A 12,014-nucleotide genomic window follows, 5' to 3' on the forward strand; every position below is an offset into this window, starting at 1 on the left:
GGCACAAAAATGTGAGTAGTTTTTTTCATATGTTGATCAAACTGAAAACATTCAATGTCAAGTCCGTGTTTATTAAACTTAAAGGCTTCAACCTGGAATTCGCATGCGTGACTGATGCGTCATTCAGAGTGTGACATCAAGGAAACATATAGTAATAATGGGCTTCATACGGTTTGCATAAACCATTAAAGTGTTGGCTGGGTGTTTTTGTTAAACAAATCTCTTCTCTGATAAGACCTGCTGTTTGTCACTGTGTGTGTGTGTGTGTGTGTGTGTGTGTGTGTGTGTGTGTTTCTGTTGGAGCCTGGCACTCACAAGACACAATGAAAAAGTGTCTCAGATCCTGAACATGGAACTGAACAGGACAGGTCATGTTGGACCTCGTCTTGATGAGTAACTACAGGCTTATCACGGTCCTTGTTTTAAAAAGGCAAAATCTCTCTTTTGTTTTGAATAAAAGTTGAGTACAGTAGAGGAACGAGTTGATCAAACATAGCAAAAGAATTTCTGCACACTGCCTATAAATGTTAAAAAATATATATGAAGCATCATTTCAGTGTGCAATGCTGAGAGTTGGAGGTTTGGATCCCTCACCACATCAGGCTTTAGTTACAAAGCACTCTGAGTTGCCTTGTTGCATTTCAGTAAACTGGCCTTACCTTACAAACACATCTTTAGTTGTTATGCATTAAATACAACTTTGAAAAGAGAGCCAATGCATCGGAGGAATACCTGAAAGAGTGAGCAGCAACATTAACTTTTACACATAGTGCAGTTGCAAATGGTGCAATTCAGACTTTGGAAAATAAAACCAGGAAGTTATTCTAAATGATGTGTCTAGAAATTATATTTGCGCTGTCATGGTAAGAGGTTTAAGTCTTTTTTTTAATTTTTATACAATCATATAAAAGTTTAAAATTCGGGTATCATTTCCGCCCTTCAGTATTATATCGAAATAAATCCAATTTATAACAATGAAAAAACCAACCGAGATAAAATGGGATTATTTTTCAGGCTCTGCGTCGCGTAAATGTAAATCACATTGTGTGTTCCAGTGTGTGGAGCCAGAGTGTTTCCAACCACTGACATCACGTCCTTGGGAAAAATGTGGCCCGGTGAGGCTCCTCCCTGTCCCGGTGACATCAGCCGGAGCTCGGCAGCTTTCCTTCCAGGAGAGCCCGGCGGATCCGCACACACGCATCCAGCAGCGCGCACAGACAGAGAGAGAGAGAGAGCGAGAGAGAGAGAGAGAGAACAGCGTGTTGGCTTTATGATCGCTTTATTTATGGAACTAAAACGCACTTTCAATGCTCGACCAGGTAAGCTGACATTTCATTTTTCCGCATGCATTCAGTTTGGAGTGATTTTTAAACAGTGAAAAGTCGGAGAGTGCGCGCGTCGCTCCACCTGGAGGCGACCGTTTCCATCCTGGAGCCCAAAAGAAGGAGCTGCAACTTTTCCCCCGTGGAGCTCCAGCTCCCCTGCTGCACATTCACGAGTCTTTTACTGCGATAAGGACGATGAATCGAGAACAGATCGGTCTATGTTGAACGTGTGGAGTCTTTCCGAGTCGTTTTATCTTTTCAGACTTTATCGGTTTATCTTTATTTCCCTTCTCTTCCCTTTTTTACTTTGACCGTTTTCAGCCTCTCTGTGGGTGTAACTGTGTGTGTGCTGCTCAAGGAGGGGGAACAAATGTTTCTAAAAACGTTTTTAAGAGCGTCGCTTCAAGTTTTCAACTCAGAAAAAGCGTTTCTAATCCGTTCTGAATGTCATTATCTAACAGGAGTGTGATCGTCCTGTTTGGACTCACTGTAATGCTAATGCTCTCTGCCTGCAGCTGTGTGTGTGTGTGTGTGTGTGTGTGTGTGTGTGTGTGTGTGTGGGCTGTTTGGGACTGTGGTTGCCATGGCTTTAAATAACATCATCATCTTTATCATCTTCACAACAGCACCTCATGTTTGCAGAAAGGCCGGATCACAGAGGGTTCAGAGCTGTGTGCAGACAGTGATGCATGAGTGATCACTGACACGAGTTAAAGTTCAAGTCTTTTGATGAACAAGTTACAAGCTCTGTGTCACTGAGATAAATGCTGATCCTCCTTTATAATCAGCTCATTATTTTGATCTATCAAAGTGGTAAAAACTGCATCTTTAAGAGTCTTACCCCTCAAAATAATGATGCCCCAGACTTGGGACCCCGTCTGACCCTGGAGGTTGTTAAGAACACAAAATAATTCAACAGACGACAATCTGTAAAATTATTATGAAATAAAAGTCTCAGTCATTCAGAGCTGGAGGCGACCTGTGGCTTCTGTCCTGCATGTCATGCCCCTCTCTCTCTCTCTCTCTCTCTCTCTCTCTCTCTCTCTCTGATTTTTCACTCTATCCACTGTTCTATCAAGGAAATAAAAGGCATAACCCCCCCCCCCCCCACACGCACACACACACACACACACCCCTCCTTATTGTTGCTCTTGCTCTCATGCAAACTTACATGTTAAGTATTTTTTACACACTGATCTCATTTGTTATAACCCTTAACGACATGTTTTAGTGTAAATACAACATTTAAAAACAAGACTTCTCAATCGTCGTGTATCATTAAGGGAAATTAAAAAAATATTCTGATATTCTGAGGACAGAAAGTCGATGACCCTGCTGAGGTCAGCTGATCTGCAGCAGCATGCTGACGTCCCGTCAATAAATAATAATAATAAAAAAAGAGTCTTTCAAGCTGCCGTTTTTTATTTTGACGTGATCCTGATTAACTTTTTATATTTGTGATCACACCTGATCGTTTAACTCTGGATTATTAGATTTCACAGAGGGATGTTTGCTTGAACTGGCGCCCGCCGTGCACCGCGCGCATCGACCACTTAACACATAGGGGGCGCTGTTTCACTGAGGGATAAGACATGACAGCACAGAAACGATAGGTTAGCTAGCTGAAAAAAAAAAAAAAAAGTTCCATGATTCACTTCGTCGTCTTCCATGTGTGGATATTTTCAGAGTGCTGCACGGACGGCGTGACCAGGAGTCACTCGCTTCACGCTCAAACAGGAAGTGGTGTTGTAGTCTGGAGAGGTACTTTTCAAAGGTCTCATGATCAGTCTGGTCTCAGACCGGACGGACGGACTCTGGATTTTAAAGCCAGACCAACACTGATGCTGCTGACTGCTAAACAATCCACGTCTTCATTTTTATCCCGGTGTTACGTCTCAATGAGTGACACACGAGTTGATGATTCTCCAGCGATGTTTATGGTCTCGTGCTGCCTTGGTCTTGGTCTTGGTCATGGTCTTGGTCTTGGTCTTGGTCTTGGTCTTGATCCCTAAATATCTTGGGCAGGAAATGTTGGCAGAAGAGCAAAGGGTCGATATGGGATTCGAACCCACGTCCACTTGACTCTCCTAGTTTGACCTTTTGGATGGAAACCTTGAGCATCACGTCCAACCTATCAGACTGTTTGGACACAGTCAGTTGAAGCTTCAGCTTTGACTCATTTGAATTTCACGGTGGAAGAAAGAAACATGTTTTAACAGGTTTTATAAAAACAGCGAGGCGTCACATTCTGAAACAATGCTATGACGCACACGTGGCGTGTTTTTCTTCTCACACGGGCCGAGTGTGAGATGAGCTCACGTCTTTATCGTCCATGTTGCTTCACAGCTGGATCTGAATGCGTCTCATTGTTTGAATGGATTCATGTGATTCCTGAGACCATCCCCCTTTCCTCTGCCCAGGGGTGAGCGTGTCTCAAGCCGAGCCAGCTGATTACAGCAAAGTTATGGGAGGGGGGGGGGGCGGGGGGGGGGGGGGGGGGGGCGACATGGTCCTGACCTCATACTGAGGCCACCCTGTCAGCTTTACATGACTGAAGGCAGCCATTATACCAGCAGTGACTCAACCAGGAGCTCAGCCACCGCTTCATGCTCCATCAGCTGGAGCCCAGAGAGAGAGAGAGAGAGTGTGTGTGTGTGTGTGTGTGTGTGTGTGTGTGTGTGTGTGTGAGTCGACTCCACGTGTCACCAAAGAGGAAGACAAACTTGATCAGTTTGTTTTTGAACCAATTGTTCCCTGACAGGATGTACATGTTTGTTGTTTCTGTTCGGCCCAGACCCTCACTCACTCACTCACTCACTCACTCGCTCGCCCGCTCACTCAGTTAATCAGTCGCCTGATTCCGAGTCCAGTTTGTGGTTTTTCGAGCCTCTTTGCAGATTTGCCAGATTCAGTGGAGGGGAGTAAAGGTAGAAGCTTCAGACACACTTGTTTGAGTTCTTACTGAATAAATCCTCCTGACTGAACTTTACACCTGTGATGTAACAAACAGACCGAAGTCATGTCATCGGTTTCCTGTCTCATCTCTGTCGTCTGGTTTCAAGCTGCGATGTAATGGTGTGTGTTGTGGTGCTCAGGTCCAGGATCCAACTCTAGACCTGGTTTCAGGACCGGTGACTCGACTGGGACTTAAAATCAGACTTGGGACTTCAGCGTGTTTGGATTTGGAAGAAGGAGAGGAGCACTCAGACATATAAACTGATAAAGATTGTTTATATTCTTGTGAGTTATTTTTCATATTTGGGCCCAAAGACAGACAGAGAGACGTGTCGTGGTGATGCACGCTCCTGTCCCGGACCATTGGACAAATCACAGTCCAAATTCTGATGACTGACGGGTGGGTTGCAGGTCTTTTTCCGGTTGTTAAACTCGTGCAGTGATCCCACTGCAGCAGAAACGGTCAGCGTGCAGACGTGCTCGACGCCGCGCGGCGCAGTGACTTCATTCATAATTTAAATCTCCAGACGAGCCGACAGGATCACGATCTTGTACCAACAAATGAGGGACATGAAAAAGAGGCACACAGTCAGAGGAGGGACACGGCGTTTAGTCCTCTTAATGCTGAGCTGCATCATTTTATTAATGATGATAAAAGTTAATGAGTCCTCTGTTCCGTCAAAATAAAAGAGTTTAAAACACTTTTTTTGTTTCATGTTCCTGCAGTGACAGGATCTTTAAAGTATAACAGCAAAGAAGACAGTAAGAAAACCGCTCAAAGACTCGTCAGTACACGTCCATTTCTCCCCCTTCAAAGTAAAAGCACTAGATGTCCTGCTGTTTAATTGGAAGCTGAAATTCTTGGAGCATTACCGGCTTCAGAAGCTGCACGGTCTCATGCTTGCATTGTTTGCACACACTGTAAATAAAAAGCAGTGATGAGCGCTATAGGGAGGACGGCTGTGGCTCAGTGGTCATCTCTGAACTGGAAGGTCACGGGTTCAATCCCCAGCTTTCTGCAGCCACATGTCTGACGTCTCCTTGGGTGAGACACTTCGCCCTGAGTTGCTCCCGCTGCTTCGTGGGCGGTGTGTGAATGTGTCGGACTCTTCACACACTCCTCCACCATCAAGTCCATGTAGCATTTAGCATTTAGCATTTAGCATTTAGCACCAACTTGTTTTGAAATACTGAACATATTTGTGGCCCACTAAATGTAAACACAGGGAAGTTTCCCTCTTGAGTTTTCAGTTGTTGCTGATGAGCGTCAGAGGGAGTGAAGCTTGTGTGCGTGTGTGTGTTTATCACTGTGTGTGTGTGTGTGTGTTTATCGCAGTGTGTGTGTTGTGGGCTCGGGGGATACGGGTGTTAGTGTAATGCTTTTGTTTGGAGCTTCGTGACAGGACTGGTAACTCGGAGCTCAGCCCCATGAATTTCCCGATAAAAGCTGCGAGTGACAGCTGAACGTGATCTCTAACCTCGTCTTTGTCGTCCGGAGAAAGACAATTTGTCCTTTCTTTTTTTCCTCCTCTCCTGCTTCACTTGAATAATGCATGATTTCATTTGGGGCTCTGCATTCCTCACATACCTCGTCAGTCTCTCCTGCAGCTCCACCTCGCCGTGCTGCTGCTGTCTGCCGGAGGAGCGAATGAAGCGTGCAGCTCTGACACACTCAGGCTGCAGACTGTCTGATGCAAAGCTGTAAATATGTGTTTAAGTGAAAATGGCTGCAGGCGGAGACGAGCAGGCGTGTCTCAGTCCTCAGGGGACAGTCTGCACATAAACCAACAAACAAAGGTGAATGGTAAAGACTGCGTGTGTAGAAACCTTCTCTTTGGGTCTTCCTCTGGCCGAGCGAGAGAGAGAGAGAGAGTGAGAGAGAGAGAGAGAGTGGAAAAAGTTTTGCACTCAAGTCTTTGTTGGAAATGCGGGTAATGCTTCAGTGTTTGGAAGCCAATCCTGCACTTCACAGAGGAACTGCAGGAAAATCAAATCATTAGCATCGACTTTCAGAATTTTAATTTCAAATGGATCAAATTAGATTTGCTCTTTCCAGACACGAAGATGTCTGCGTGGTTCGCTGTAAGGTGTTTAGAAATATGAGCAATGGAAATCCATCATGTTTTCCCCGCTCGCACAGGATCTCTGTCACGGCTTGGTGCAGAACTTTCCCTTTGCATCAGTCACATTCACGACACACACTGTGAAAAAGGCCCAAACACTTGTAGCATACTTTATTTTTTACAAAGCAGTCACAGTGAGTATTATTCTTCTCTTCTTGTCGTTTTGTTGCTACATCGTTTCTTTTTGGATCGGACAGCTAAAGGGAGAGACGGGAAAAGTTTGCAGGTTCGAGTTTGGGACGTCCGAGATCGGATTGGACTCTGATGCAGCTGCAGAGAGGACTCCAGCCTCTCGACCTGTCCTGCTCCTTTTAGACTTTGCAGGTGAAGGTTGATGTTTGCTCCTTGTTGTCCTGATACTTGTGCACGGCTCCCTTTGCTGTGCGATTTAAAGACGTCGTCAGTGAGCACACGTGTGCAGAGGAACCGGAGCTTTGGACCGAAGAGTCGAGGCCTCGGCTGCGGGACTCGTGTGAGCTCAGAACATGGCATCTGTTTTTTCTCTCATTATCTCGTGAATTCACACTCAAGCTGCTGATTCAGGGTCTGTGAGCTCACTGAGGCGACGCTCCTCCGTCAGTGGAGGAAAACCAGAGTCTGCTACTTTCTGCTCAGGTTCGATGTACCTTTTGAAAAGCTAATTATTTCATATATTAAACAAGCATCCTTATACACTGTGAGTGTTGAAGTACAATGTGAAAATGAAGTGGAGCTTGCAGGAGCGAGCAGCGAGCAGACATCGGCCTCTCATCACAAAGGCATTTCCTCCTCGGCCCCTCCTTGTCCTTAAACTCCGGCTTTAATATGGAGCCTGTCTGTGGTCATCAGGAGGCTTTTATTGCAGCGGGGTGAACATAGCTGTGACTCTGACCTTGTGCAGTGACAGCTTTTATAGCCCGAGGTTCATTAATGTTCCTCCTCTACAGTCTGTTGCTCTGTGTGATACTGTAGGAGAAGTGAAACAACCAGAGTCAGCAGAGCAGGAGACGGGGTCGCTCTCAGGACTCAAACTATGATCCAAACATCCCCAAACAAAAAAAAACAACCCTTCAGATTCAGCAAGTACAGCTGAGGTTTCATGCTTTCTAATGCTGGAACGGTTTGGATTCAAAGACTTGAAGCTGGCGTCCGAAACAGGCGAGAAAAAGAAAAAGCATAGTCCTGTGTTTTGTTATTTCACCCGCTTATCGAACATGTCTTCAAACAGTATTTAATGCATGAGAAGATGTGTTTGTAGCCGGCCTGTGGTGAGGCATCCAACCCTCTGACCCTTCAGTCTGTGTTCTCACATGAAGGTGAGCGTCCTCTGTGCACAATCAGCTGATCACAGTCGCTTTGTTGTTGAGCGAATCTGTACTAAAAAAAGACCTCAACATTTGGCTTCATCTCCTCCTGGGATCCCCCGTCCGGCCAAAAATACACACAGACACGCAATCACTCACAGACAGGAAGTGACCCGCCGTGTAAAAGGATCAGGATGGATGACAGCCCGGTGCAGCTCTTCCTCTGCAGGGAGACGCAGAACGAAGGCTGATGTTTTTATATTTGAAACACGGACGCTATCTGTGCAGAGAGATGAAGTGTGCTAATCTGCTTACGGTGTCTCGGGGGGGGGGGTCAAGGCGCTTCCGCTCCTGCCGCCCACCACAATGACCACCTCACGGCTATAACAGGAAATGAGAGCGGCGAGGTTAGAGGAGGGCAGACGTGATTACAATTTAATATTCATAGCTGTGGTTTGTGAGGGGAGAATCCCATCAGTCAGAGGCTGCACCTAATACAACAGAGTCCCCTCTGCTGATCCTCCTCCTCCTCCTCCTCCTCCTCCTCCTCCTCCTGACAGCCTGAATGTTTACAGGACAGCAGCCGGCGGCCTGAGGCTCTCTGATGGAGGTAAACTTCTCTGCAGAGAGCAGTACAAACAGAGAAATGAGCACATTATCTCCTCTCAGCCTGCAGACCTGAATTCTGCTGCAGTTTTATTGGAACGTCCATTTTAAATTATTCAGAGTTTAGTTTTCTCTTTCTCTGACTCCCGAGAACTTTTTGATTTGTTTTCTGGGTGGAAAATCAAAAACAATTCGGATTTTATGAATCATTTTTTAGGCTGTTTACTTCCTGGTTCGGTGGTGGAAATATTAACAAGTTCTTTATTACAGTAAATATTGCAGATGTGGAGCAGACTGCATGTCTCTTTCATGCATGCAACAGTAATCCATTCAAGTTGTTTTATATTCAAACTGAGTCCTGCATCGTTGGAAACCTTTTGACCTCTGTGATCTCGGAGTGTGTAGAAATGACCGGAGCCTCATTCTGCAGACCTGCATGATACACGAGTGCTGCTCAGAGTTATTTCAGCTGCTGTGAGCTTATCGGTCGAGTAATCTCCCCTCTTTGGTCTCCGGAGGAAAAGTATCCTCAGATCAACGTTTCTTTTCTTGAGCCAGGCGTTTCTTGTGAGTCTGGCATGCAGTGTGTTGCTTCCAGTCGTATTCTCCTCCGTGCATGATTAAAAAAAAAAGAAGAAAAATTGGCAAATGTTGCAGAAGACTTTCTGGGAATCGCCCTCCAGCAGCTTTACACACAAAGTAAATACTTTCCCAGACTTTTGCTGGAGCTGCGTCCTGAGCTGTTTCAGGTTTCGTGTTGGGTTTTAGTTTGGTGGCAGTGAGGCCGAGGATGGGGACGTGTTGGCGAGCCCTGGACCCCCACGCGTGTGCTGATTGATTGACATCTGGAACAGGACATGGTGATCGCCTGCTCTTTCCTTCTACGCAGCCATCGGATAAAAGCCAGGCGTTAGGAAGGCGACTGTGCTGCACTTTGGAAAACTAGAGCCAATCAAATGTCTTCGCTTACGTCTCCTGCACAGAGCAGAACACCTGCTCGGTTCTCTCGGTTTAAACAGATTGAACAGAGGTTGAAGAAAGATGTCGGCTGATAAATCAACCCCGAACAATCTCATCATAAATATCACAAGCAATAATCAATCTGTTTGTAGTTTTGTAAAATAATAAACCCTTAAAAGTGCACCAGACTCTCAGCTCTACAAACATTCATTCAGCTGCAGGATCTTGTTTCTGAGTTGTTGAGGAAAGTACCGACATCAGAGCAAAGCTACTCTCCATGTAGAGAGAACAGTTCAGCGTGTTGTTGTTGTTGTTGTTGGAGGTGCAGAGACAGAGTGAGCGACACGCCGAGCCTCGCACAGACGTTTTTACCCCAGCATGGAGCAGATTTACATGCACGATGCCTCCACCCACCATTGTTCTGCAGAGGGAGGGAAACGGTGCACCGAGGTTTAGATATCTGCAGCAGACCACCCATAGTTCACACATGACCCCCCCCCCCCCCCCCCCCCCCCCCGCCTTCTCAAACAGATGAGATCCAGACGTTTTGAAGCGAGCTCACTGACATTAAGAAGGGCCAGAATAAAACGGATTATTTCATGTGAAAGTGATATCTGGATCAGAGACAAATGTAAATATTAGCTCAGCAGCTTTTCCACAGACTGATTCAACGTGCTTCAGAGGTGAAAGAACAAATAAGAAACACATGGCAGTGCAAACACAACAAGAGAGCAGAAAAGTCCAAATCAGAGTTACAGTCAGAGCATGCAGTGACGGAGCCGAGGGAGGGATCAGAGGCCTGGCAGCTGAAAGAGACGGCGAATAAGAAGGCGGTGTTGTCGGCTGATTGTTGAGGAAGAGGCGTGCGAGGTGTGAAATCAGTGCAGCTCAAATCAGAGCTGATGATCTGATCAGACGCTCCTTTGTCGAGAGGTGAGAAAGGTCACGGTCTCATCACAGCTGAAGGATTATTGTTTGTGTTTATTTCTTAATTTGTCAGACATGATCGGGACATTCTTAATGTGAAGTATTAATGAAAAACAAATCCATAAACGAGGACTGAAACTTTCCTTTATTATCCTGAAATAGGTTTGTGTTATTTATGGTTTGGTTTATTTATCTATCTTTAGCTGACGTCTGCATCAAAGACAGATTTTGTGCAGAGTAAAGTGTAACAGGATGTTTATTTAGTAGTGAGTCTTCGTCCTCTGAGCAGAGAGTCTTCCTCGACCTGACACTGATATGAATTATGGATTCAGAAAGAGTCTCTGTTCCACTGACCCACATCCGCTGTTTGGACTCCGTCAGCCTCCTCTTGTTTCGCTCTAATATTTCATTTCTATGCCTGGTTTGAATTGAGGCTGTGAGAAAAAAACAACCCAAAAAAACCAACAACAATTTGGGAACAACATTTTTAAAAAACTGCTCAAACTTTACAAGTTTCTGCCTCCTTCCCCGTCTTGTCTTCATGTGCCACTGCCTGTGCCATGAGTGGTTACTATAGTAACGGTGACTGACAGTGGAGAAATTGGGGAAACATGGTGGCGCAATCATCGGCCCGTTGATGGCCTGAAGTTTGCATAGAAGTGAATCCTTAAAGTGACGGGGGGGGGGGGGGGGGGGGTCGGAAACATAATCTGCATGGGTAGCCCAGGCTGACGTGAATGCAGCTTGTTCTGAATACAGGAGAAATACGAGCAAGTCCATCCTTTACAAATGACATCACATGTATGTGTGAACGGAGATCATGGTTTTTGTTCCCGTGCCGATGCTGCCTTTGACTGGAGCTCAAGGCCATCTTCAATAATCACTGAAGATAGGAACACTTTTCAAAACCTGACACCTCCTTCACAAAAGGAGTGTGTTTTATACGTTCGCTAAACCTGTAACAGTGAGAATCAAAATGGTGGACCTGCACAAAAGTTTTGTTTGAGTCTGGAGGTGGAGTCCACGGGTGGAGATACCAGGGGAGGGGAATCCCACTGTGACATCACAAGGAGATCAATATTGAAACAGAGCATTTTACTCTGACTTGTAAGACTTCTGCAGACCACAAAGGAGTGGATGGGTTTATTTCACATTTTGTGGGTCAGTAGACTCTCATGTTACCCAAATGAGTGTTTTCCTTTCAAGGGAAAAACATGTAAACAGCTTCCCCGTGTTCAAGATCACAGAACTCATGTGGCAAAAAAGGATGAAACTAACATGATGAATGAGTAAATGTATGGGTTTTAACATGAATTAGTGAAAACGTTTCACTGATCTTAAACTCTAAGCTGTGAACATTTAGTCTGTAGATGAGAGGATCAAAGATTTTTTTTTTACCCTAGTTCATATCCTGCAGAGTGTGTTCATTAAAGAATGCTGGGAACTGAAAAACACGTCAGATTCAACATCAACACGTTTAAAAAAACAAACAAACAGGAGGATGTTTAAGTCTTCCGTTTCTCTTCGTTTGTTTTATTGAAGTTTAAAAATTAAGCATCCAATGTGAACCATTAAAGGAGGTCCTGAGGACAGCTATGGCTGTCCTGGTCTGGTCAAACCACCCACTTCACAGAGACCTTTTTAGCTAGCCCTCAGGTTAGCATCGCTTCAGAGCTCCGGAGTAGAACACTAGAAGACCCCTGGTCTCATCTGTCCCCGATGTAATCAATATACTGAATAGCAATCAGCCACCTGGTTGCTCTGTTTGCACTTGAATTGCACATTTGCACACTTTCACTCCAGGGGTTTTGTTAGGTAAATTAAAATGTTAATTT

At 45.3% G+C, this 12,014-nt stretch overlaps 1 protein-coding gene across 1 annotated transcript in view; it reads left to right on the forward strand.

Moving 5' to 3' along the window:
• Positions 1-1,117: 1,117 nt before the first annotated feature.
• LOC306832698 (SH3 domain-binding protein 4) overlaps positions 1,118-12,014 on the forward strand; it is a 33,364-nt gene continuing 22,467 nt past the window's right edge. Inside the window, exon 1 of the mRNA XM_079357582.1 lies at positions 1,118-1,319. The gene's annotated coding sequence lies outside the window, so the exon portion shown is untranslated. The remainder of the gene's footprint in view (positions 1,320-12,014) is intronic.

The sequence above is a fragment of the Symphodus melops genome (assembly GCF_947650265.1).
Source record: "Symphodus melops genome assembly, chromosome: 12".
Lineage (NCBI taxonomy): Eukaryota > Metazoa > Chordata > Actinopteri > Labriformes > Labridae > Symphodus > Symphodus melops.